This window comes from Protopterus annectens, chromosome 10.part0, assembly GCF_019279795.1.
Source record: "Protopterus annectens isolate FY-2018-M chromosome 10.part0, PAN1.0, whole genome shotgun sequence".
In the NCBI taxonomy this organism is placed as follows: Eukaryota; Metazoa; Chordata; order Ceratodontiformes; family Protopteridae; genus Protopterus; species Protopterus annectens.
In genome coordinates, this window is record NC_056744.1 from 286,300,977 (window position 1) to 286,326,432 (window position 25,456).

At 42.7% G+C, this 25,456-nt stretch overlaps 1 protein-coding gene across 1 annotated transcript in view; it reads right to left on the bottom strand.

The window, feature by feature from the left end:
* Positions 1–25,456, bottom strand: part of TMEM104 (transmembrane protein 104) — a 1,389,603-nt gene that overhangs the window by 747,798 nt on the left and 616,349 nt on the right. The gene's annotated exons all lie outside the window — the stretch shown is intronic.

The following is a 25,456-nucleotide window of genomic DNA, read 5'->3' on the forward strand; positions in this document are numbered from 1 at the left end:
TTCCCAGTACAAAGGTCACATCGGCCCATGCTATTTTTAGGTCTTTCTTCCTAAGCAACTGCAGGTAAAATCTCCTCATCTAACTCTGAGGGTTATTCCTAGCAAGAAGGGACTCCTCCATGATCTGCCTCCTGTATTCTCCTGCCATAGGTGCCATAAGACCCCATGAAACCTGTCTCTCCTAAAGTCATCTAGACTCAAGGAGACTACAGTACCTATATCAGAGTGAGCATGGAGTTATGGGATACAGTGAAGTGGCAATCACACTAGCCCTAGGATGTTCTATACCACAGAAGGGAAGGTGGATGGGAAATATTACCACAAAAGTAATCCTACTCAAAATGCAGAATGACACAGAAGCAAGTTGTTCATCTGCACCACTGGTGACCTGAGTTTGAGAATGGACTGAAGCCATTAGTAGGGCTAACCAAGAGGGTTAGGGTGAAATGGCACATAGCCAGCAATCATATGCCACTGCAAAGGTTTGGGAAAGCTCAATACCTGTGTGACCTCTGCTCTAGACCAGAAGCCTCACAGGTCATCGAGTTAAATGGGAAGGAGAGAAGCATTGACATCTGTGATAACATTGCGCTATGAAGCAGTGTTCCTCCCTCACCCAAGTGCAACTTGGACAATTGGATGGGGAACCCGAAATCCATCCCTGGTTTGGCACCTATTGTTCATAGGTTCATAGGTAGGTACTTGGCTATCTGCCCAAAGACATTTATAAGCCTAGCCAGAATGTGTTGGCTTTCGCCACCCCCTTAGATTAGTTCCCTGTGCCTCTGTCCAGCAGAGCCATTGAAGTGATCCCTGGGGTAAACTTTCTGTTTCCCATGAACTCGTCAAGGCTTCCCTTGAAGAGGGTTAGTGAGGAGCTCTGCCTAATGTAGATTGGAATCTTGTTTCAGAGCATGGGAAGTCTCTGGGACAGGAATCTATCCCTCCAGCATGTCCTATTTATTGCTGTGGTGAGGTTTAGATCCCTGGAGTGTGTGGCTCCAGGAGATATGGTTTTTTTTAGGTGGAGCATGTCCAATTCTGGGTTGGACGTGGCCTTGTATGTCAGGCAGAGATCACTTCTGAGTAGACGGCATGCAATCGAGTACAGCTGGAGTTTCTTAAGTTGAGCTGCATAGGGCATCTGCTTGAGGCCAGTGATCCTCTTGGTGAGGTACTTCTGTGGTCTTTCCAGTTGTTGCAGGTGTCTTGTAAGGTACATCCCAAATGGGGCATTGTACTCTATGATGGGTATGATGAGTGATGCGTAGAGGGGCCAAATTAACTCTTTCTATCATAGGAGAGGTTACTATCTACTTGGGTCCCTAGATTCCTTATTACATCTTCCGTATTTAGGGTGCTACCACCTATGTGGTAGTTTGCGGGCACTTTGTTTTTTCCAAAGGGGATGACTATGCACTTTTTGGCATTTAGCTTGAGGCTATGGTTTTCGACACTAGGTATCTGTCTCAGTGAGATGCTTTTGGAGGATGTCTGTGTCAGCTGAAGTGTCAATTATAGCCTCTAGTTTGCAGTCGTCTGCAAACTTGATTAGCCATAGTCCTCCTGTGCTTGCCTGTACCTCTGAGAATTATATGGCAAACAGGAGAGGTCCTAGGACTGAGCCCTGGGGAATGCCACTTGTAACCAGTTAAGAGTCAGACCTAGCTCCCGCAACTCTTACCATGTGGGTTCTGTCCGTGAGCCAGTTGGCAACCCATCTCATGACGTAGGGGGGTTTATGCTCAGGCTGGTGAGCTTGTCTATAATACCTGAGTGGGGAATGGTGTCGAAGGCCTTTGCGAGGTCTACATAGGCTGTGTGGACAACCTTTCCCTCGTCTATAGCCTTGCTGTCTCAAAGAAGTCCACCAGGTTTAGGAGGCATGATCTGCCCTTAACAAAGCCGAACTGGGTAGGGTCCAGTGTTTGGAGGTTCCCAATGTCTCTGTTAATGAGATCCATGATGATGTGTTCCATAGCTTTCAGACCAAGCTAGTCAGGCTTATAGGGCGATAGTTCCCGGGGTCTGTTGTGGCTCCACCTTTGTGGAGTGGAATAACAGTTGCTGTGCACCACTCTGTGGGCACATAGCCTGTGGAGAGCTGAGTTTAAACAGTGTTTTTAGGCGAGGGGTTAGTTCATCTTTGAGCTCGTGTAGGACGCAGCCTGGGACACCATCCGGTCCCACTGATGCTATAGAGAGGGCTGTTTTTAACCTGAGTCTCTGTGACTTCAGGGGCTCTACATTTTTCTGTATAGTTATGGGCCCTTTTGGGGGTGAGGGGGGGGTGAAGTTTGCACTGAACCTGTCAGCCAGGATGTTGGCTATATCGGTCAGTTCAGTGTATTTTGTGCCATTCTGCACTAACTCCGAGCAGATCTGAGAATTGCCACTTAGATTCTTGACATAACTAAAGAATGCTTTGTGGTTATCTTTGGAGTCCATGGCAATTTTTCTTTCAAAGCTAGCCTTGGATGACTTTATGAGGGAATGTAGTTTCTTGCTGATACTGATCAGGGATGTCTTCCCTTCTTGGGATTTTACTCTTTTCTGTACTAGTTTCCTCCTTCTATTGTATAGCTTGTTTATGGCAGGGTTCCACCAGACTGGTTTCTTTTTCTTGTAGGAGTGAGTCTTGGCTTTGTTTGGGATAGCACGATCCATGTATTCTTGTAGGTGCCCGTAGAGTGCAGTAGTACAGGATTCTGCAGCTTGGACAGCGTTATCCTTTAGCTTGGGGGCTTTGAAAGTTCCCACCTCGGTCTTAAGTAACGTGAAGTTTGCTTTCAAAAAGTTTCTCACGGTGGTTTCTTTGACCGGGGTGGTGGCGGAATGTGGATATTCAGAGTGATTAGTTTATGGTCAGATCTAACCAACGAGGGGTTGACCGCCAGTGTGGAACACCGGTCGCCCATGTTGGTGATGACCAGGGTCCAATATGTTGTCACCTCTGGTGGGGGTGTTGACCAGTTGATCCAGGGCGTTTGAGTTTATAAATTCTAGGAAATGTTGGGCAAGGGAGTTTGTACTTGAGTAGTTCTCCCAGTTAATGTTTGGGTAATTGAAATCACCCAATATTAGGGTGTTGGGTAGGACCTTTATGTTTCCCAGCGTTTCCAGGAATGCAGAGTGGGGGTCCTGGGACATGGTGGGTGATCTGTAGCAAGTTGTACTTTGAATAGCAGTTTTTCCCGTTGTTAGTTGCACATGGACGACTTCTGAAGCATCGTGCTGTGTCACTAACCTGAAGGTGTGGGTATCCTTGATGAATATGGATACTCCCCCGCCTTTTGTATTTTGGTCCAGATTTTGTGGCCTGGTAGTGCTGGGGCCCTCTCTGGAGCCTTAAACCAGGTTTCTGTTACTGCACATATATTGATTTTCTCCATACTAAGGAGTGCCTTGAGTGCATGCATTCTGAGGTTTAGACTTCTGGCATTGAGTAGCATTACCCTGGACACAGGCAGCCTGTAAATGGCTCATCTCCCAGGCCTCTGCTTACACTTATCAAGGGTATCAGAACTTGTCAGAGATTTGGGATGCATGGCTAGGCTTAAAAAGGCCCTTGTGGTTGTTAGTCCAGTAAACACCTATGAATTGACAGGCAGCCATCAGGATGATGGTTCCCAGCACCAAGCATGCAACTCTCCAAGGGATCCTAAGCTTCCTATGAATAGAAATGAATTACAATTGAGGAAGAGTTCCCTGAAGAGTCAGGTGTCACAGCCAATGAAAGTTATCATTAGCACCTTTTAACATTTTTCTTGTTCGAGTATTTTTCTTTCCTCTAATTTCTCTCTTACACTTGATACAGAGCCTCTGTTTGGAAATTCTTTTGTATTATAATAATAATAATACTACATCATTTTTTTCTTATTCAACAGTCCACTTTATCCGTGTGCCTCCTGCATGACCTATAAGGGATTTTATTTCTTATTTTTTTGCGGATTTCTTATTTGTACCCTGGGGTTGCCACCTCTTCCTGAGCCTGACCTAGACCCTTGATGAGAATTCTTCCATGTTCTGAGGATTAAACACTGTCTTTTTTCCAATCATGGCAGCAGTACACATGAGGAGTGAGCACTTTTTCCTGGGACCTATGTACCCAGTCTTCTTTTATTTTTTGACCCACCTTTCTTCATCATATATAAAATACATATGTCAGTGTCATCTTGGTCAGATTTTGCAAAACTAGTTTCCACAATGTGAAAATACTCAACAAGGCCGGAGGATGAATTCAGTTCCAGTAACACTACTCTCCTTGTATTGCTGATTTCATTTTTCTGTTTAGAATTTTTGTGACGGCCATGGGTTTCTGCTATATGACTATGGCCTGATGCGTTGGTGAAAGTCTCAAGGTGATAGGCAGCAGTAGCATAGCTACAGTGGGGTAAAAAGGGGCATTTGTTCCAGTCACATCTGGCCATAGTCATATAGCAGAAACCCATGGCCATCACAAGAAAAAGCCGGTATTGCATTTCCAGTCAAACTGGAGCTCTGCAGCTCTCCCTGTGTAGTCTAAACTGTAGCAAGTGTTTGCTATATTGTAGCATGCAGTTTGCTACAGTTGAAAGCATTTCTTTTTCTTTTTTTTTTTAATTAAATTAAAACTGGAGTGCTGCAGTGCTCCATACAGAGTATAAACTTTAGCAACTGCTTGATACAATGAACGAAGCAGTTTGCTACAGTTAAAAAAAATGTTTTTTTTTTTCAATTAAAACCAGAGTGCTGTAGTGTTCCCTGTATGGTTCAAACTGTAGCAAGCAGTTTGCTACAGTTTAAAAGAACAAATGTTTCTTTCCTTTTTATTCTTTTTAGCAAAAATGAGTGGAAGCAGAGGCAGGGGCAGGACCCAGAGACAGGACCGGATTGGCTCCTGCCCAGGTACCTGTTGTAGAACTTTTTTTGCTCTTCACTTAAAAACTTGAAGAGCTAAGGGGTGGGGCACTAGTTCATTGGAGCAGACATCTATGCCTCTGATAGGCAGTATGGGTTCATGGATACATACCAGGTAATCAGTCTGCAGACTACTACAAGCATACCCACCCCCCCCCCCCCAAAAAAAAAAAAAAAAAAAAACTATTCAGCATCCTGCGTCACAGACAATCTCCTTCTGTAATGTGCTTGGGAGTAACATTATTTAATCATGATCTCTGGCCACTAAAATGGCTTTCAGTATTAGGAATACTATTCCTGACAGGATGGTATGAAACTGACAGGATGGTATGAAACTGTGAGACTGTGACATGTATAAAATCCACTGAAGAGATGCCAGTGGAAGGCAGGCATTGTTATGATCCATGACAAGGGGTGGAGTGAACAATGATGATCCAGAGGAAAGCAGAACGTAAGACAATACCACTGTTGGTGGGCCTTGATGCAGAGAAATCATTCGACAGAATAAGCTGTGATCTTATGAGTAGGGTAAATGAAGCATTTGAATTCCTTGACAAAATTATGATGTTTACTATGGGGATACACAAGGGATCAGAGGCGAAAATTACAGTTGAGGGATCCTCTCTGATAAGTTCTGTTTTGAGCACAGGAATCAGGCAGGGGTGTCCTCTGTCCCCTTTATTTATGTTATACTTAGAACCATTAGCAAAGAAAATAAGTGTCTCAAATTTAAGGATATACACTTGTATGGTAATCAAGACAAGTTGGCTTTATTTGCAGATGATATTATTTTGCATCTGATAAAACCAGAGAAAAACATTTCAGTGTTGTGGAACATTCTGAAACAGATTCAAGTCTTTTCTGGATATCTAGGCCCAAGGAAGTCACTGTTCCACTGTATTCAGCATTCATCAGACCTACCATTGAGTACAACACCTCCTTTCGTATATACCTAACCAGGCACATCCAACAATTGGAACATCCATAGAGGCTCCTCAATAAAAGACTACATTGCATAAGTAACATGTCCTTGCAGACCGCCTGAAGGCCCTATCCCTGTTTTCTGTCTCCTACAGGCTGTTAAGGGAAGATCTATGCCTAGGATACAAGGCATTGTCAGAACCTGCACTGATGGCCCTCCTACATATCCACAAAATGAACAGCACCAAAATTTCCCCTTCTAAAGACGTAAACCTTGCCTGTGATATAAATCGGACCTTCTGGAGAGACAAGTATGTATCACAGAGACTATCCCTTGTCTAGAACAAGCTCTCCCATCCATGTGAAGCAGAGTTCCTCCCTAACCCAGTTCAATTGTAACCTGGACAACTGGATGAGGAACAGGAAATTCATCCCTGGTTTGGCACCTCTGTCTCTAATGGACACGGGCATCCTGTAAATGGTTTATCTCCCAAGCTACTGCTTGTAAATGTTTCATCTCCCAAGTCCCTGCTTACACTTATCAAAGGTACAAGAACTTGTCAAGGAAATAGGATGCATGGCTAGGCTAAAAAGGGCCCTCGTGGTCATTAGCCTAGTTAACACCTATGAACGTATGAACCTATAAAAGTAATGAAGATAAAACAAGGGCAATAGCTATAAACTATGTACCCACACATGAACTGGTTCAGCAATACCAACATTTATGGGGGCAAGATGAAATGAAGCATTTAGAGGTATGAGTTAAAAAGGATTCTGCTATAGCAGCTAAGGATATGTGGGAAGAGGCTAAACAAAAGATAATACAATAACTGGGAAATTGGAAGCTCTATTTTATGGATATGGATAGCAAGACACAAGAAGTGAAAATACTTTTAGTCCCCTTATTTTATTTATTTATTTATTGTTACATAGGTCAAACATATATTTTTCAACCAGAGGAGGAAGTTGTGGACATCAATTAATAAATAGTTGAAGGGTTTTATCTAGAAGGAGAAGAGGGCAAGAGTCAAGTGGGACTAGCTGATCCTTCCAGTGGAACAAGATGGTTTGGGATTACTTGATTTGAAGGGGTACTTCACACCTACAGTTAAGGCTCCTATACATAGCACAAGCAAAAAGCTTTAATTCAAAGTGGAAAATTATGATGCTAAAGCAGGAGAGAAGCTCAAGAAACAAGGAAAGGCTGGGATTTTGGATGTAGATCCTTAAAGTAGAACAATAACCATACATAATATTATATTCATGATGTAGCAGAAAGTATTCAAAAAATTAAGCCAACACAGGAATGTAGAAAGGAGATTCTGCCGATAGTGGTGACTACAAAGAGGGATACAGAGAATAGGCAAGAGGGAACTGGAATTTACTGGAGAACGCAATCAAAGGAACAAAGGTATTGGGAGCAAATAATTAGAGAAGGAAAGGTAATAGAATGGTAAGAGGCCAAAAATTAATTTGAACTGCAAACTACAGATTGCTTTCCCTATTAAGGATTGACATCATGGGCAAGAGAAAGGAATAGGGGGATGCTAAGTGAAAGACCAACACAGGTAGAGTCCTTAGTAGAATCTAGACAAGAAGCTGCTGCTAAAAGGGGATAATTAGCAGGGTATATAAAATACTGCATGTTAACTATAGCAATCAATCCGAGGAGGTTAGAAAGGACTGGCAAGAGAGACTGGATAAGCAATTTACAAACAGACAATGGGAGGATATATGTATGGCTCCCAAACATGCAACATCTAAAAGATTTAGGATCTTGAAATGTTTGTATAGGTATTTTTATACCCCAATTAGACTCCAAAGAATTTTTCCTCAGGTAGATGGCAAATATTAGAAGTGTGATGGGGAAGAAAGAGGTAATTGGGAACATATTTCTGGGAGTGCAAAGAGTTAGCAGACTTTAAAAATTCCCTGCAGACTACTCTGTCAGAAATAATGGGTGAGCAAACTTGTGTGACTAAGGAAATGATTTTTTAGCTGTGACACAGAATCTGAACTGCCTAGACATATAGTAAGGCCTTGCTGAGTTTAATTCTGGTGGCTGCCAAAAATCAATTACTAGAAAATGGAAATCAAAGTCTAAACCAATTGTACAAGAAGTAGTAAATGTAGGACAGTATCAGAACGAAGAGGGATCTTTAGAAAATGGTAGGAGCAAATTACATAGAAAAAAAAGGAACAGTGGGAGCAATATGTGCAGAATAATATTTTGGAGGAGGAATGAAGTTTAACGGAAGGCAGAAATTGAATTAACTATGTAATGCTTGTCTGACAATGACTGTATAAATTATAAGTTATGTACAATGTTTGCAAATGAAAATATGTCAATATGGTTTGTTTTCATTTATATACATATATAATTGCCTATGTTATAAGTAATAATTTAATAAAGCTATTTCTTGTTAAAAAAGGACTGTTGGAGAATTGTACATATCCATATGCAGGTGACTTCTCTTTAACCTGAACCTGAGTTCAAACAACACTGTCTGTAAGTGCTGTAATGGTGGAACTGGTAATCCACTGCATGGAAGTGGACCTGGCAGTGATGTATGTCACCATAATCCTCATCAGACTACGCATTAGTATGGCCACAGCCTCCATATTCTTCTTGATACATGTGGGTGAGTCCATCTTGATGTCAGTGTCCACTTTTCCGGGGATAATCCCAGAAGTGTCCCCTTGCAGAGATGCAAAAAACTCCTTGGGCTCAGTCAGCCTGCTAGTAAGAATATGTAGCCTGATTAAATTTATCTGTTATTCTAGCATCTTAGTTTTGGTTTTAACACTTCTGTGTCAGGCCAGTTACTTTACATTTAACAAGGTTCTTGTGGTCTACACTCTTGTGGATAAACCCTTATTAAAACCCTCTCTTCATAAGTCCGCCCAAGCATTCAGAACACTATGTCTGGACAATTCCCATCAGTTTTTCCTGCCAGCCTGGTCAACACTGGCATACTCAGACAGTGTAGCAACTGCCTCATGTTTACTGACAGTCCTCTTCTCCTTGCACATAATTCTTCTACTTGTGAGAAATGCATGTACATCAGCAACCTGGAGTCCAATGCTCTCTCATGATACAGTCTGTACTCCTGACAAAGAGGAGAATGCCAGCACAAACACCACACCACACACATCACATAGCCAAGCACAACACACACACACACACACACACACACACACACAAACACATGTGCACATACACACTCACACACACACACACACACACACACACACACACACACACACACACAGAGTTCCTCAATAAAAACTTACCTAAACAGCAGAGACCTACAAAACACACTCACAAACACTTTATACACAACACCAAATACATCACTCACAGCAGACAACACACCAGTGCCTCATAAACACAGCCCATAAAGCAAAACAATAAACCATCACAGCCCACAAGACATAACAATAAACCAAACATTATAGTCATTGGTGACTCAGCTGTGAGACACACCGATGTCCCCCTCAACAGGCTCGACATGGAGAAGGTCACAGTCAGTTGTTTGCCTGCTGTCAGAATCCGCCACATCACACATGCATTTAAGTCTCTCCACAAGTACAAGTACAACTCTGTCACTGTCCATGTTGGTGTGAATGACTTGAGATGTACCTCCCTGGACTGTATGAAGACAGACATGCTTGAGCTCTCAGAGTGTGTGTCTCAGGCAGGTATGACCCTAGCCCTAAGCAGCATCCTACCTAAACCATGAATGATACCACAATACCAACAAAGAATAATTGACTTCAACTATAGCCTTAGTTTCTGGTGTCATTCCAAGGGGCTCCAGTATCTGTCTGCTTGGAATGACATGGTCAACAGGCCTCAATGCTTTGCCAGAGATGGCCTGCACCTATCACCACTGGGTTTCCGGATCCTGGCCAAGGCTCTCGCCTCCCCCATTGTGCCTTTTTTAGGCAATGTCCCAAAGACAAATCTTCCAACAGAAAAGATCTATCAAAAAGCAAATTGAAGGTCGTGCTGCTTAACGATAAGAGCTTTAACCTGAAAATGCACACACTGAAGGCTCTCCTTGCACTGGAAACTGCCGATGTCTTTGAAGTCAAGGAAACTTTGTTCAGGGCTAAGGAGAGCACCCCTGCCTTAGGAGGCAATACCTCATTCCACACAGTCCGACCACAAAATGAGGTCAGGAAGACTAAGGGTGGTGGAGTCTCTATCTTAAGGACAGGCACACCTCCAGATAGTTTGCCAGCATGACGCACTGGAACTACTCCAGGTGCAACTGAGAGTTGGCAAGACACCTGTGAGGAAAATCTATATAACTGCAATGCAATATGTAGGCTTAGTGTATTAAAATGTACAACTGCAATATGCAGGTTTAGTGTATTAAGGGTTAAAAGGAGTTAATACATTTATTCTGCTTATTCTGTGTGAAAATATGCAGCTGCTAGAAGCTCTGAAAAGAGAACAATGGATGCCTGTAAATCCACCATGGTCAGCAGAAAGCATATTGAGGCCAGGACTGTACCTTTAATGTATCATACCAGAACTAGAGAAGGAATTGTGAGAAACTAAGGGAAGCTGAAACAAACTCAAGGCCAGGTTGTTTTTCCTCAAAAAACATGTTTTTGCAAGACAGCAATTATTTGGCAATGTCAGCAGCAAATCTAATAATAGCATCTTTCTGTGAATTTGTAGAAAACTGTATAAAAACTGTAGGCTGAACTATGGAAAAATCAGACAAACCTTGTACCTACATGCTTTGTCTCCTTGCTGCAAGTAATAAAGGGTGCCTTGCTTGAACCTAATGTGCATTGATCTTTGTGTTAAGCAAATTGAAGGTCATGCTGCTTAACGCTAAGAGCCTTAACCTGAAAATGCACACACTGAAGGCTCTCCTTGCACTGGAAACTGCCGATGTCTGTTAAGTCAAGGAAACTTTGTTAGGCTAAGGAGGGCACCCCTGCCTTATGAGGCAATACCTCATTCCACACAGTCTGACCACAAAATGAGGTCAGGAAGACTAAGGATGGTGGAGTCTCTATCTTAAGGACAGGCACACCTCCAGATGGTTTGCCAGCATGACACACTGGAACTACTCCAGGTGCAACTGACAGTTGGCAAGACACCAATCCAAATTATAGCCAGCTATAGACCCCCCTCTATGACTCAGGACACCCACTCCTCTTACCTGGATCTACTTGACTCCATTAAGGTACTCCCTAAAGTACAGTTGTGTACCTACCATAAATGTAGATGTTCGAGTGTATTCACTGTTGCAGTCATTACAATTGGGTTATCCTGCTGGCAGGCTACTGGCAGTCGGCCTGAATTCCAAAGTCTAGGTCCGGCATCGGTTGCTGTCGCCTCCTCCCTGATGTCAGTGCTCCAGGGGAAGAAAAGATGCAGCCAACGCCATTTTCTTCAGTTTTTCTTGCCCCAGATGTCAGGTGCCCCCAAAAGGGTAGGCTAAAAATATGTCTATAAAGCATGCATGCCACAAGTAACAAGTTTCCTTCATCTACAAGCAAATACACCACATAGGTTGTATAGAATAGAGAAGTACAGAAATGGTCCAGCAAAGAAAAGGGGGATGGAGGGAGGGTAACATGGACTGCAACAGTGAATACACTCGAACATCTACATTTATGGTAGGCACACAACTGTACTATGTTCATCGTGTTTCACTGTTACAGTCATTACAATTGGGTTGAATCCCAAAGCTAAGGTTGGGAGGCTGGAACTAAATAGAATTAGGAGTGGCTATGAGGCCCTGCAGGACTGCAGTGGCAAAGCCTGCCCTGGATTTGGAGTAGAGTGGTAAGTGGTAATGCTTTGTAAAAGTATGCACTGAACTCCTGGTTGCAGCCTCTAAAATGTCTTTGGTTGATACTCCTCTGAGGAAGGCTGCTGAAGTGGCTGCTGCTCTGGTTGAATGTGGCCTAATGCCCTTAGGCACTGATTTGCCATGTTGTGAATACCATAAACGAATGCAGTGACCTATCCACTTGGAAATAGTCTGCTTTGAGATAGGCTTTCCTTGTGATCCTGCAGCATATCCTACCAGTAATTGCTTAGTCTTTCTGAAAGCTTTGGTTCTGCCCAAGTAGAAGCGCAGTTGTCTGTGTATGTCCAAAGAATGCAGAAGTTTCTCACCCTTATTCTGCATGTTTGGATAAAAGGTAGACAAATGAATAGTTTGGTTGAGGGCCACACTGGACACTACCTCAGGCATAAATGTGGGGTTTGTCCTTAGAGAAACCCTATCTGGATGAAAAATGATAAAAGGTCCCACAACCATGAGTGCCTGTAGCCCTGAGACTCGTCTTGCAGAGGTTATTGCTAGGAGCAGAGCTGTTTTCCATGATAAAAGTTTTATGTCAGTTGTAGCGGCTGGCTCATAAGGAGGCAGAGTGAGTTTTTCCAAGAAATAATTGAGGTCCCATGCAGGTATTGGTGATCTCCTTGGAGGTCGTACGTTTCTGGCTCCTCTGAGGTACTGCCTCCATGCTTTGTCTCCTTGCTGCAAGTAATAAAGGGTGCCTTGCTTGAACCTAACGTGCATTGATCTTTGTGTTTTCCTTTACAGATTGGTCCTTCGGACCGGAATACCTCTCTTCACCTCGGATCAGACGGCCAGGTGGCTGAAACCTTACGGGGAAGAAACCAAATCGGTTCTTCTTATATGTAAAGTCCTCCGACTGAATTGTCGTCAAAAGAAGCCAGCCACTTTCTGATCTGTGACTGAAGGATGGGTTTTCCGCGAATCGGTGATCAATCACGTGGGCTCAAGTAAGGTGAATCTACTTTTTTTCTGTTTTAGGATCAGGATCAGGGACTAGATGTGTATTGTTTTTTGTCAGATTGTATTTTTCTTACAGTCAGGGATAAAAAAGGTACTGTCTTGTCATAGATCAGGAGAAACAGAATAAGTAGACTTTAGGTAGTCATTCTGAAGAGACTATAACAAAATCCGTGGTACACGTTAAAACTATAGAATCAAGATGAAGTTACGTAACAATAAAAAGTAAGGGAAAATGTGTAATAACTGTGCAAAAATACCCCGAGACCCACCGTTAACGGAAGATGCAAAATATATGCAGTCACAGCGTGCAGACAATGTCAGATACTTTTCAAAATGGGTTATTAAATACGAATTTGATGGAAAATTGGAAAAATCCTCACTCATCAAACTTATTAAACAACTTAAAACTGATTCTAAAGGTCAGGTAAAAAAGCAACAACAGTTAGGAGTTCCCCAGGCACACAGGTGGCTGGAGGAAATAAACCGTAGGGACCAAAAGAACAAGGATTCAAAAACAATGTTTTTAGATAGGAAGGATAACAACCTAGTAATATCAACAGCACCTCCGCCTCCCCCTCCCTTACCAGATTATGGAGCGAGTAGACAGGTAGATCCACCTCCGCTATATCCTATGGTCACTGAGGATAGGGACGCTATAAAACTTGCTAAAATAAGGGATCCCATTGAAACTAGGTCCCGAACAAAAGCAGGTAATCGAGAGTCATGGCAGAAATTTAAAGACACACAACCTGCGGGAGAAGAAGAAGAGGAAAAATGTCCACTCATAGAAGTACCGAACCCTCAGGCTGGGCAGGATAATCAGGATCCAACCATCTTAGTATACAGACCCTGGACTCCGGAAGATATCCGGAAAGCTACAGAAGGGATTCCCCATCTGAAAATTAATTTTAGAAAATTCTCAGATGATTTACAAGGAATGAGGCTAAGTTATTATTTAAACGGGGAAGAAATAGAAAGGGTAGTTCGACAAATTGTAGGGCCAGACTGGTACATGATTTGTGGCAATTGGAATCCTCGTGATGCTGAACAAAAACCCCTTCCTCATAGCAGTGCAGATTTAGACGCTAGAGTAAAAGGACTTACAGACCGCATCTCTGAAAAATGGAAACCTAGGGCAGACTGAACGTGCATTAATCAATGCATCTAACAAGAGGGTGAGACAGTTGACCAATATTTCGCTAGGCTACTGGAATGTTTTAATAACCACTGTGGGATGCAGATCCCTGAAGACCAAAAACAAGATTCCCCATATGAACAGCAGTTGAAAAATGCATTTTTTAAAGACAGTAGTGCACCTATAAGCAGTTTCATTACAAAACATATGGGTGATCATCGAACTGGCAGGCTACGATCACTACTCGAATATGCTAGGCATGCTGAAAGGCATTTCAATAGCAAAAAGAAAAAGAAGGCTCAAGTATTTTCTGTAGAGGACGGAGCGGAAGTTTATGTAGTACACCCCAGAAAGAAGGGCAGGAAAAATGCACAGGGAGGTAGGCAGTCTGATCAATGATCAGAAGACTTTGAAGGATGCAAGAAAAGGGGTGAATGTTTCAAATGTGGTAAAAAAGGACATTTGGCAAGGGATTGCAAGAAAAATAAGAAAGCAACTACGGAAGACAAGGAAGGTGAAGACTGACCATATGATAGTCAGGAATCATTAGAAGGGGCTAGTGCAGAAAGGACAAATGAGAATGTGAATAGGGAAATAGAGGAAGTACAGGGAATTGATGACGGTGAAGTAGAAGATAAAGTACTAGACTTGGCTTTATTGAGCTTGGAGCTCTACTTAGCAGATACTAAACCAGAAGTTATACTTTCGGTGGAAGGCAGGGAAGTCAAATATTTGTGCGACTCAGGGGCACCACGAACCCTGATACACCCCTCCAAATTGCCAGAAAACTCAGAATCATCCGACTACATATTAGTCGAAGCAGCTAACGGGCAGCTATATCGGGAGCCCGCTGCCGCAATATTACAATAACTGATCCTGTTTCGGGATTGACACAGAAAAGTAAGATTGTAGTTTCTGCAAAGTGCCCAGTGAATCTCTTGGGCAGGGATCTCATGCAGTTATTTGGTATAGCAGTAGTCCCAACCATGCAGGGAATTGAAGCACAGCGACAAACTGACACCTTTACGGTGCAATCGGGGGGTGAAATATTTTATTGGTATAGTCAGGACTTGGTCACAACTGGTCCGGGGACTGTGACCAAGGAGCTGATGAACGTAGCTATTAGTAAGTTTCCCTCCCTCGACATTGATAAACAACACCTGTTACATTGTACCCTATATTTTGTAATACACCAGGACCCGATAAGAAATATGAAGAAAAATTATTTAAGAACCATACAAATAGATTGGTACTGCGTAACCTGTACTGGGACACAGAAGGGAATAGTGTAGTCAGCTGTTTGCTGCCTCAGGAATTTTTAACACTTTATAAATCTAATCGATTACCACACGTTAGCCTGACCAAGAATAAAAATATACAGTGGGCAGACCTAGGGGAGAAAGCCACAAAATGGGAGAAACAAACAGAACTGGAACTGTCAGGACAGGGAATACAAGTATAAAAATTGAATTGGGTGACACAGACCAACCCAGCTGTGCACCTGCATTCTCTCGAAGACAGCTGATGGACACTGCTACTGAAGGAGGAAGAAAACGCCTTGCGAGATGTACCAGAGACTCTCTGGTCAACAAGGAAATCAGATGTAGGACTTATCTGTATGGCAGGGCCAGTTAATATCACACCAAAATCGGCATTTAGACCACAGAAAAGACAATACCCCTTAAGGAAAGATACAGAGGCAGAGATAAAACCTATCATAGCAGCATTACTTAAGGGAGGGGTACTAATGGAATCTCCTGATTCTCCGTGTAATACACCTTTATTTCCAGTTAAAAAAGCCAATAGAGAATGGCGTATGGTCCATGGTTTGCAAGCTGTGAATGACACAGTAATACAAAGGGCACCCATAGTGCCAGATCCACACACTCTGTTAAATGACTTAAAACCTCAACAAAAGTATTTCTCTGTGGTGGATATTAGTAACGCATTCTTTTCAATACCGATACACCCAGATAGCCAGTACTGGTTTGCATTCACATTTCAGGGAAAAAGATACACATATTCACGACTACCACAGGTTTATCCCAAAAGTAGTAGATTTTACTTTTACTGGGGAAGTCAAGGAAACTTTGTTCAGGGCTAAGGACAGCACCCCTGCCTTATGAGGCAATACCTCATTCCACACAGTCTGACCACAAAATGAGGTCAGGAAGACTAAGGGTGGTGGAGGACAGGCACACCTCCAGATGGTTTGCCAGCATGACGCACTGGAACTACTCCAGGTGCAACTGACAGTTGGCAAGACACCTGTTAGGAAAATGTACAACTGCAATGCAATATGTAGGCTTAGTGTATTAAAATGTGCAACTGCAATATGCAGGTTTAGTGTATTAAGGGTTAAAAGGAGTTAATACATTTATTCTGCTTATTCTGTGTGAAAATATGCAGCTGCTAGAAGCTCTGAAAAGAGAACAATGGATGCTGTAAATCCACCATGGTCAGCAGAAAGTGTATTGAGTCCAGGACTGTACCTTGAATGTATCATATCAGAACTAGAGAAAGAATTGTGAGAAACTAAGGGAAGATGAAACAAACTCAAGGCCAGGTTATTTTTCTCAAAAAACATGTTTTTGCAAGACAGCAATTATTTGACCATGTCAGCAGCAAATCTAATAATAGCATCTTTCTGTGAACTTGTAGAAAACTGTATAAAAACTGTAGGCTGAACTATGGAAAATCAGACAAATCTTGAACCTACATGCTTTGTCTCCTTGCTGCAAGTAATAAAGGGTGCCTTGCTTGAACCTAAAGTGCATTGATCTGTGTGTTTTCCTTTACAGATTGGTCCTTCGGACCGGAATCCCTCTCTTCACCTCAGATCAGATGGCCAGGTGGCTGAAACCATACGGGGAAGAAACCAAATTGGTTCTTCTTATATGTAAAGTCCTCCGACTGAATTGTCGTCAAAAGAGGCCAGCCACTTTCTGATCTGTGACTGAAGGACGGGTTTTCCGCGAATCGGTGATCAATCATGTGGGCTCAGGTAAGGTGAATCTACTTTTTTTTCTGTTTTAGGATCAGGGACTAGATGTGTATTGTTTTTTGTCAGATTGTATTTTTCTTACAGTCAGGGATAAAAAAGGTACGGTCTTGTCATAGATCAGGAGAAACAGAATAAGTAGACTTTAGGTAGTCATTCTGAAGAGACTATAACAAAATCCGTGGTACACGTTCATAGGTTCATACTAGGCTATCTGCCCTAGGGCATTTATAAGCCTAGCCAGAATGTGTTTGGCTTTCGCCACCCATTTTAAATTAATTTTGCTATGCCCTTTTTCGAGGTTAGTATACTGTGCCTCTGTCTAACAGTGACACAGAAGTGATACCAGGGTAAACCCACGATCTCCCATCCACTCATCAAGATTCTTCTTAAAGAGAGTCCATGAGGGACTCTGCCTAACCTGGACTGGGATTTTATTCCAGAGTGAAGGGAGCCTCTGGGTTATGAACCTGTCCCTCCAGCATGTCCTATTTATTTCAGTGCTGAGGTTCAAGTCTCTCGAGCGCGTAGCTCGATGGGATTTGGATTTTCTGAGGTGCAGCATGTCCATTAATTCCGGGTTGGACATGGCTTTATACATCAGGCACAGATCGCCTCTGAACAGGCGGTATGCCACTGAGTAGAGCTGGAGCTGTTAAAATTAGAGAATCAAGGTGAAGTTACGTAACAATCAAAAATAAGGGAAAATGGGTAATAACTGCAAAAATACCCCGAGACCCACCATTAATGGAAGATGCAAAATATATGCAGTCACAGCGTGCAGACAATGTCAGATACTTTTCAAAATGGGTTATTAAATACGAATTTGATGGAAAATTAGAAAAATCCTCACTCATCAAACGTATTAAACAACTTAAAATTGATTCTAAAGGTCCGGTAAAAAAGCAACGACAGTTAGGAATTCCCCAGGCACACAGGTGGCTGGAGGAAGTAAACCGTAGGGACCAAAAGAACGACGATTCAAAAACAATGTTTTTAGATAGGGAGGATAACAACCTAGTAATAGCAACAGCACCTCCGCCTCCCCCTCCCTTACCAGAATATGGAGCGAGTAGATAGGTAGATCCACCTCCGCTATATCCTGCGGTCACTGAGGACAGGGACACTATAAATCTAGCTAAAATAAGGGATCCCATTGAAACTAGGTCCCGAACAAAAGCAAGTAATCGAGAGTCATGGCAGAAATTTAAAGACACACAACCTGTGGGAGAAGAAGAAGAGGAAATATGTCCACTCATAGAAGTATCGAACCCTCAGGCTGGGCAGGATAATCAGGATCCAATCATCTTAGTATACAGACCCTGGACTCCGGAAGATATCCGGAAAGCTACAGAAGGGATTCCCCATCCGAAAATTAATTTTAGAAAATTCTCAGACGATTTACAAGGAATGAGGCTAAGTTATCATTTAAACGGGGAAGAAACAGAAAGGGTAGTTCGACAAATTGTAGGGCCAGACTGGTATATGATTTGTGGCAATTGGAATCCTCGTGATGCTGAACAAAAACCCTTTCCTCATAGCAGTGCAGATTTAGACGCTAGAGTAAAAGGACTTACAGACCGCATCTCTGAAAAATGGAAACCTAGGGCAGACTGGACGTGCATTAATCAATGCATCCAACAGGAAGGTGAGACAGTTGACCAATATTTCGCTAGGCTACTGGAATGTTTTAATAACCACTGTGGGATGCAGTTCCCCGAAGACCAAAAACAAGATCCCCCATATGAACAGCAGTTGAAAAATGCATTTTTTAAAGGCAGTAGTGCACCTATAAGCAGTTTCATTACAAAACATATGGTTGATCATCAAACTGGCAGGCTACAATCACTACTCGAATATGCTAGGCATGCTGAAAGGCATTTCAATAGCAAAAAGAAAAAGAAAGCTCAAGTATTTTCTGTAGAGGACGGAGCGGAAGTTTATGTAATACACCCCGGAAAGAAGGGCAGGAAAAATGCACAGGGAGGTAGGCAATCTGATCAACGATCAGAAGACTTTGAAGGACGCAAGAAAAGGGGTGAATGTGGGACATTTGGCAAGGGATTACAAGAAAAATAAGAAAGCAACTACGGAAGACAAGGAAGGTGAAGACTGACTATATGATAGTCAGGAATCATTAGAAGGGGCTAGTGCAGAAAGGACAAATGAGAATGTGAAAAAGGAAATAGAGGAAGTACAGGGAATTGATGATGGTGAAGTAGAAGATGAAGTACTAGACTTGGTTTTATTGAGCTTGGAGCTCTACTTAGCAGATACTAAACCAGAAGTTATACTTTCGGTGGAAGGCAGGGAAGTCAAATTTTTGTGCAACTCAGGGGCATCACAAACCCTGATACACCCCTCCAAATTGCCAGAAAACTCAGAATCATCCAACTACATATTAGTCAAAGCAGCTAATGGGCAGCTATATCGGGAGCCCCTCTCCCGCAATATTACAACAACTGATCCTGTTTTGGGATTGACACAGAAAAGTAAGAGTGTAGTTTCTGCAAAGTGCTCAGTGAATCTCTTGGGCAGGGATCTCTTGCAGTTATTTGGTATAGCAGTAGTCCCAACCATGCAAGGAATGGAAGAACAGTGACAAACTAACACCTTTACGGTGCAATCGGGGGGGTGAAGTATTTTATTGGTATAGTCAGGACTTGGTCACAACTGGTCCGGGGACTGTGACCAAGGAGCTGATGAACGTAGCTATCAGTAAGTTTCCCTCCCTCGACATTGATAAACAACACCTGTTACATTGTACCCTATATTTCTGTAATACACCAGGACCCGATAAGGAATATGAAGAAAAATTATTTAAGAATCATACAAATAGATTGGTACTGCGTAACCTGTACTGGGACACAGAAGGGAATAATGTAGTCAGCTGTTCGCTGCCTCAGGAATATTTAACACTTTATAAATCTATTCGATTACTACACGTTAGCCTGACCAAGAATAAAAATATACAGTTGGCAGACCTAGGGGAGAAAGCCACAAAATGGGAGAAACAAACAAAACTGGAACTGTCAGGACAGGGAATACAAATACAAAAATTGAATTGGGTGACACAGACCAACCCAGCTTTGCACCTGCATTCCCTCAAAGTCAGCTGATGGACATTCCTACTGAAGGAGGAAGAAAGCGCCTTGCGAGATGTACCAGAGACTCTCTGGTCAACAGGGAAATCAGATGTAGGACTTATCCGTATGGCAGGGCCAGTTAATATCACACCGAAATCAGCATTTAGACCACAGAAAAGACAATACCCCTTAAGGAAAGATGCAGAGGCAGGGATAAAGCCCATCTTAGCAGCATTACTTAAGGGAGGGGTACTAGTAGAATCTCCTGATTCTCCATGTAGTACACCTTTATTTCCAGTTAAAAAAGCCAATGGAGAATGGTGTATGGTCCAGGATTTGCAAGCTGTGAATGACGCAGTAATACCAAGGGCACCCATACTGCCAGATCCACACACTCTGTTAAATGACTTAAAACCTCAACAAAAGTATTTCTCTGTGGTGGATATTAGTAACGCATTCTTTTCAATACCGATACACCCAGATAGCCAGTATTGGTTTGCATTCACATTTCAGGGAAAAAGATACACATATACGCGACTACCACAGGGATATTGTGAGAGCCCTACAATATTCTCACAGGAAATGTCAAGTAACTTGGCAAGGTTTAATCCACCAAAGGGTAGTCAGGTTTTACTTTATGTTGATGACATTTTGTTAGCGGCCCCCACCCTGCAGGATTGTAGGGAAGATACAGTAGCACTTCAACGATTTTTAGCTGCTGAGGGACATAAAGTAAACAAAGACAAACTGCAGCTCTGGAAAAAACAGGTGAAGTACCTAGGATATGTGATATCCAAGGAAGGTAGAATATTAGATGAGGACAGAAAGGTGGCAATCTTGCAGGCACCAAAGCCTACCACCAAGAAGGAAATGATGTCCTTCTTGGGAATGACTAATTTTATTGAAGCTGGATTCCAAACTATGCCTTGGAATCTGCACCCTTAACTGACCTTATATATAAGACACCCATGGCAGCGCAAGATTTGTTACAATGGACATCAGAAGCAGAATTGGCTTTTTGTAAACTGAAACAATTAATAGCATCCTCTCTAGTTCTGGGATTACCAAATTATCATAAACATTTTTCCAGACTGTAGATTGCAAGCAGGGTTATATGACATCAGTACTAACAAAACAACATGAGGACAAGCAACGTCCCATTGCTTACTATTCATCACAACTGGGCCCAGTGGCACGGTCACTACCCCACTGTGTCCAAGCAGTTGTTGCAGCTGTGATGGCGGTACAGGCATCAGCTTCAGTAGTTTTGTTCCACCCCCTCACTTTGAGGGTACCCCATGCAGTCGCAATTATCTTGTTGCAAGAAAAGCTGGCATTTATTTCCCCTGCTAGGCATCTCTCCTGCATGACTATATTATTGAGCCAACCTCGTATGACAATTGAATGATGCACGACTTTGAATCCTTCTACTCTGCTACCAACCCCTGCAGACAGCACACCGCATCACTGCCTGCAGGTAATTGAGCAAAAGACACTACCTAGAAAAGACCTCACAGATGTCCCCTTGGATAATGCTGAGGTGACATACTACGTGGATGGCTCATGCAAAAGGGGCCCTGCAGGACAGAATCTAGTAGGATATGCAGTAGTCTCTGATACTGAAGTTATAGAAGCGAAATCCTTACCGCACCATTTATCTGCACAGGCAGCAGAACTGATTGCCCTGAGACGGGCATGTACTTTAGCAAAGGGTAAATGTGTAAACATTTTTACTGATAGCCAGTATGCTTTCTCCACTGTATATGTGTTTGCACAACAGTGGAAAAACCGGGGAATGGCAAACCTATAAATCATGCACAGTTTATTTTAGATCTTTTAGAATCTATTCAGTTACCTCAGAAGGTGGCCATTAGCAAATGTGCAGCTCACACCAAGCAACAAGATAGGATTTCAAAAGGTTATGCAAGAGCTGATACAGCTGCAAAACAAGCAGCTACAGAGGTATTTCTTTTAAATGAGGAATTACAACCCTCTGAAATTTTGAATCTGGATATGTTAAAAACAATGCAGACACTTACTACGCAAGCTGAAAAACAGCACTGGATAAAACGAGGAGCAGTCCTCGAAAATGGGCTATACATCTCTAAGGAAGGAAAACCAATACTACCCTTTAATTTGTTCCACTATGCGGCATTGTTGAGCCATGGGCAGTGCCATGTCTCAACAGGGGGGATGATACAGCTGGTGAACCAAGTGTTCACAACGTACGGGTTTACAAACTATTCTAAAAAATTTTGTTTAATGTGTCAGATTTGTAACAAACACCATGCACAGGAGGTGATAAAACCCAAGCAAGGGAGTTTTCCCACACCGCCATATCCGTTTCACACTATCTGTATGGATTTCATAGAACTGAATAAATGTGAGAATAAGAAGTATTGCCCTGTCATTATAGATATGTTTTCCAGATGGGTGGAAGCCTTTCCAACCAAAAACCCAGATGCAGCTACAGTGGCAAAAGTACTTGTCAAGGAAATTATTCCTAGGATTGGCATTCCGGAGAGAATCTATAGTGACAATGGTACGCACTTTGTAAATCAAACCATACAGCAGCTGAGTAAGTTTTTTGGTATTTCTTTAAAAAATCATTGTGCATATCATCCGCAGTCTGCAGGGCTGGTTGAAAGACATAATGGTATACTGAAAAGGAAAAGTACAGTTTTGTACCTACCATAAATGTAGATGTTCGAGGATCCACATTGCTGCAGTCCTAACCATTGGGGTAGTCCGCTGTCCAGTCGGCCCGAATACCAAAGTATATGGCTGACGTCGGTCAAGGCGCATTAGGCTGATGTCAGGACGTCAGGGTACTAATGCGCATGACCGACATCATATCCTCAGTCTTTTCTTGCCCCAGATGTCAGAAGACCCTAAAAAGACAAGGCCCAAACCAAAACACCAAAAAGCCCTGCATCAAACATATATACAATATATACAAATGTACAAGAATATATATATATATATATATATATTAGCCCACACCACCACCCCTAAACACAGAGGTGAAGCAGGGAGGTAAATTGGACTGCAGCAATGTGGATCCTCGAACATCTACATTTATGGTAGGTACAAAACTGTACTATGTTCTTCATTCCACATTGCTGCAGTCCTAACCATTGGGTAGAATCCCAAAGCAGAGGTAAGGAGGCTGGCAAATCATAAGGAAGCAGGAGCTGTCAACATGCCTTGCAAAATAGCTGTGGCAAAACCAGCCCTAGATTTAGAGTAGAGAGGAAGGTGGTAATGCTTAGAGAAAGTATGCACTGAACTCCAAGTAGCTGCCTCCAAAATATCCTTAGTTGCCACCCCTTAGAAATGCTGTTGAAGTGGCAGTAGCCCTAGTGGAATGAGGCCTAATCCCAGCTGGAATCTCCTTGCCATGATGGGAGTAACAAAATGAAATGCAAAACCCAATCCACTTAGAAATAGTTTGCTTAGACACAGGCTTGCCCTGAGAACTCAAAGCAAAAGAAACAAACAATTGCTGAGACTGCCTGAAATCCTTAGTCCTGCTTAAATAATAACGCAACTGCCTATGTACATCTAAAGTGTGCAAAATCTTTTCCCCCTTATTTTGGGGATCTGCATAGAAAGTAGGCAAATGAATAGTTTGGTTTAAAGCCACACTAGAAACCACCTTAGGCATAAAGGAAGGATTAGTGCGTAATGATACCCTATCCTTATGGAAAATCAAAAGGGCTCTACTGCCATAAGGGCCTGCAACTCAGACACCCTTCTTGCAGAAGTAATAGCCAACAAGAAAGCAGTCTTCCATGACAAGTATTTCAAGTCAGCAGTAGCCGCAGGCTCAAAAGGTTGTAGAGTAAGTTTTTCCAACACAAAATTGAGATCCCAAGCAGGAGTAGGAGCTCTACGGGGGTCTTATATTCTTTGCCCCTCTAAGAAACTGCTTGAACAAAGGATGCGAAAACAATGGTGGGTCACAATCATAGTGAGCTGAAATTGCTGCAGCATGAATCTTAATGGAAGAGAAAGACAAACCTTTGTCCAGTAACTCAGTAAGATATTGAAGAGCCACACTCAAATTTGGCTCAGAAATCTCCAAATTGTTTGCTGCACTCCAAAATAAAAATCTCTTCCATTTTCTCATACACTTTCCTTGTACTAGGTCTCCTGGCTTCCATAATCACATTTAAAACTTGTTGAGGAAGTTGAGACCTGCTGTCTTTCAAAACAGAATATGCCAGGCTGTTAGATGAAGAGAGTGAAGCTTGACATTGAGCAGGTGACCATCTCTCTGGGACAACAGGTGTGGAATCAAGGGTAAAGGCCATGGAGGCTTCTTTACCAGACTCCTCAATAATGGGTACCAGTGCTGCGAGGCCAATCTGGAGCTATTAAAATCATCCTTGGCTTGTCTTGTCTGACCTTTAGAAGCACCTTTGGAAGAAGAGGCAGAGGTGGAAAGCATACACATGAAGATTTTTCCAACTGAAAGAAAGAGCATCCACTTTCCAAGCTGTGTGATGAAACCTCTTTGTGCAAAACTTTGGCAGCTGGTGGTTTAGTGGAGAAGCGAACGGATCTATGTCTGGAGTTCCCCAGGACACTGTCAACTTTTGAAATACATGAAGTTCCAGTTTCCACTCGTGGGGATCCATGATTTGTCTGCTTAACACATCTGCTAAGGAGTTCTGTGCTCGGCAGAAACCTTGCCTGAAGAGTTAGTTGCAAGCTGAGCGCAGTCTCCCATAAAATCATTGCTTGCCTGCACAATGGGTAAGAATGTGTTCCCCTTGTTTGTTGATGTACCACATGACAGTTGTGTTGTCTGTTAGAATCAACACCTGCCCTGGAAGAAGTAACTCCTTGAAAGCCATTAATGCAAACTGGACTGCTAACATCTCCTTCATGTTGATATGTAGATGCTGTAGTCTGGCAGGCCACTTGTCTTGTATCCACTTTCCATTTAGATGAGCTCCCCAAGCAATGTCTGAGGCATCTGTCGTTAGAATCTGACTCGCCTCTGGCCGGGTCACAGAGAGTCCCTTGTTTAGGTGACATTCCTGAGCCCACCACAAAAATTCCTTTTGAATGCAAGGTATTATTTGAATGACAGTGTCCAAATCCTGGCAGTGCTGTGTCCATACATTTTTGAGATACCATTGTAGCTTCCTCATATGCAGTTTGGCATTGGGAAGCACCAGAATACAAGATGCCATGAACCCTAAGGCTTGAAGGACTGTCCTTGCAGTCAGCCCGGACTGAAGAGATAGTTGATGGAAGTAACTGGAAAGATTCTGTTGTTTGTCCGGGGTTAAAAAGGCCATCTGGGCTGCTGTATTCAGTCTCACACCCAGAAAGCGCATGTCTTGAGAGGGTACTAGACTGGACTTTATTTCGTTCACAGAATACCCTAGGCATCTTAGCACTGCTATGACATATTCCAGATGCTGTAGAAGGTCTTCCTTTTCTTGAGCCAGAATCAGGCAGTCGTCCAAGTAAGGATAGATTTGAATTCCTTTTAACCTGAAGTAAGCTATCACTGGAGCCAGAACCTTTGTGAATACTCTGGGCAGTAGATAAGCCAAAGGGCAATGCAGAGAACTGATAATGAGAATTTCCAGCTCAG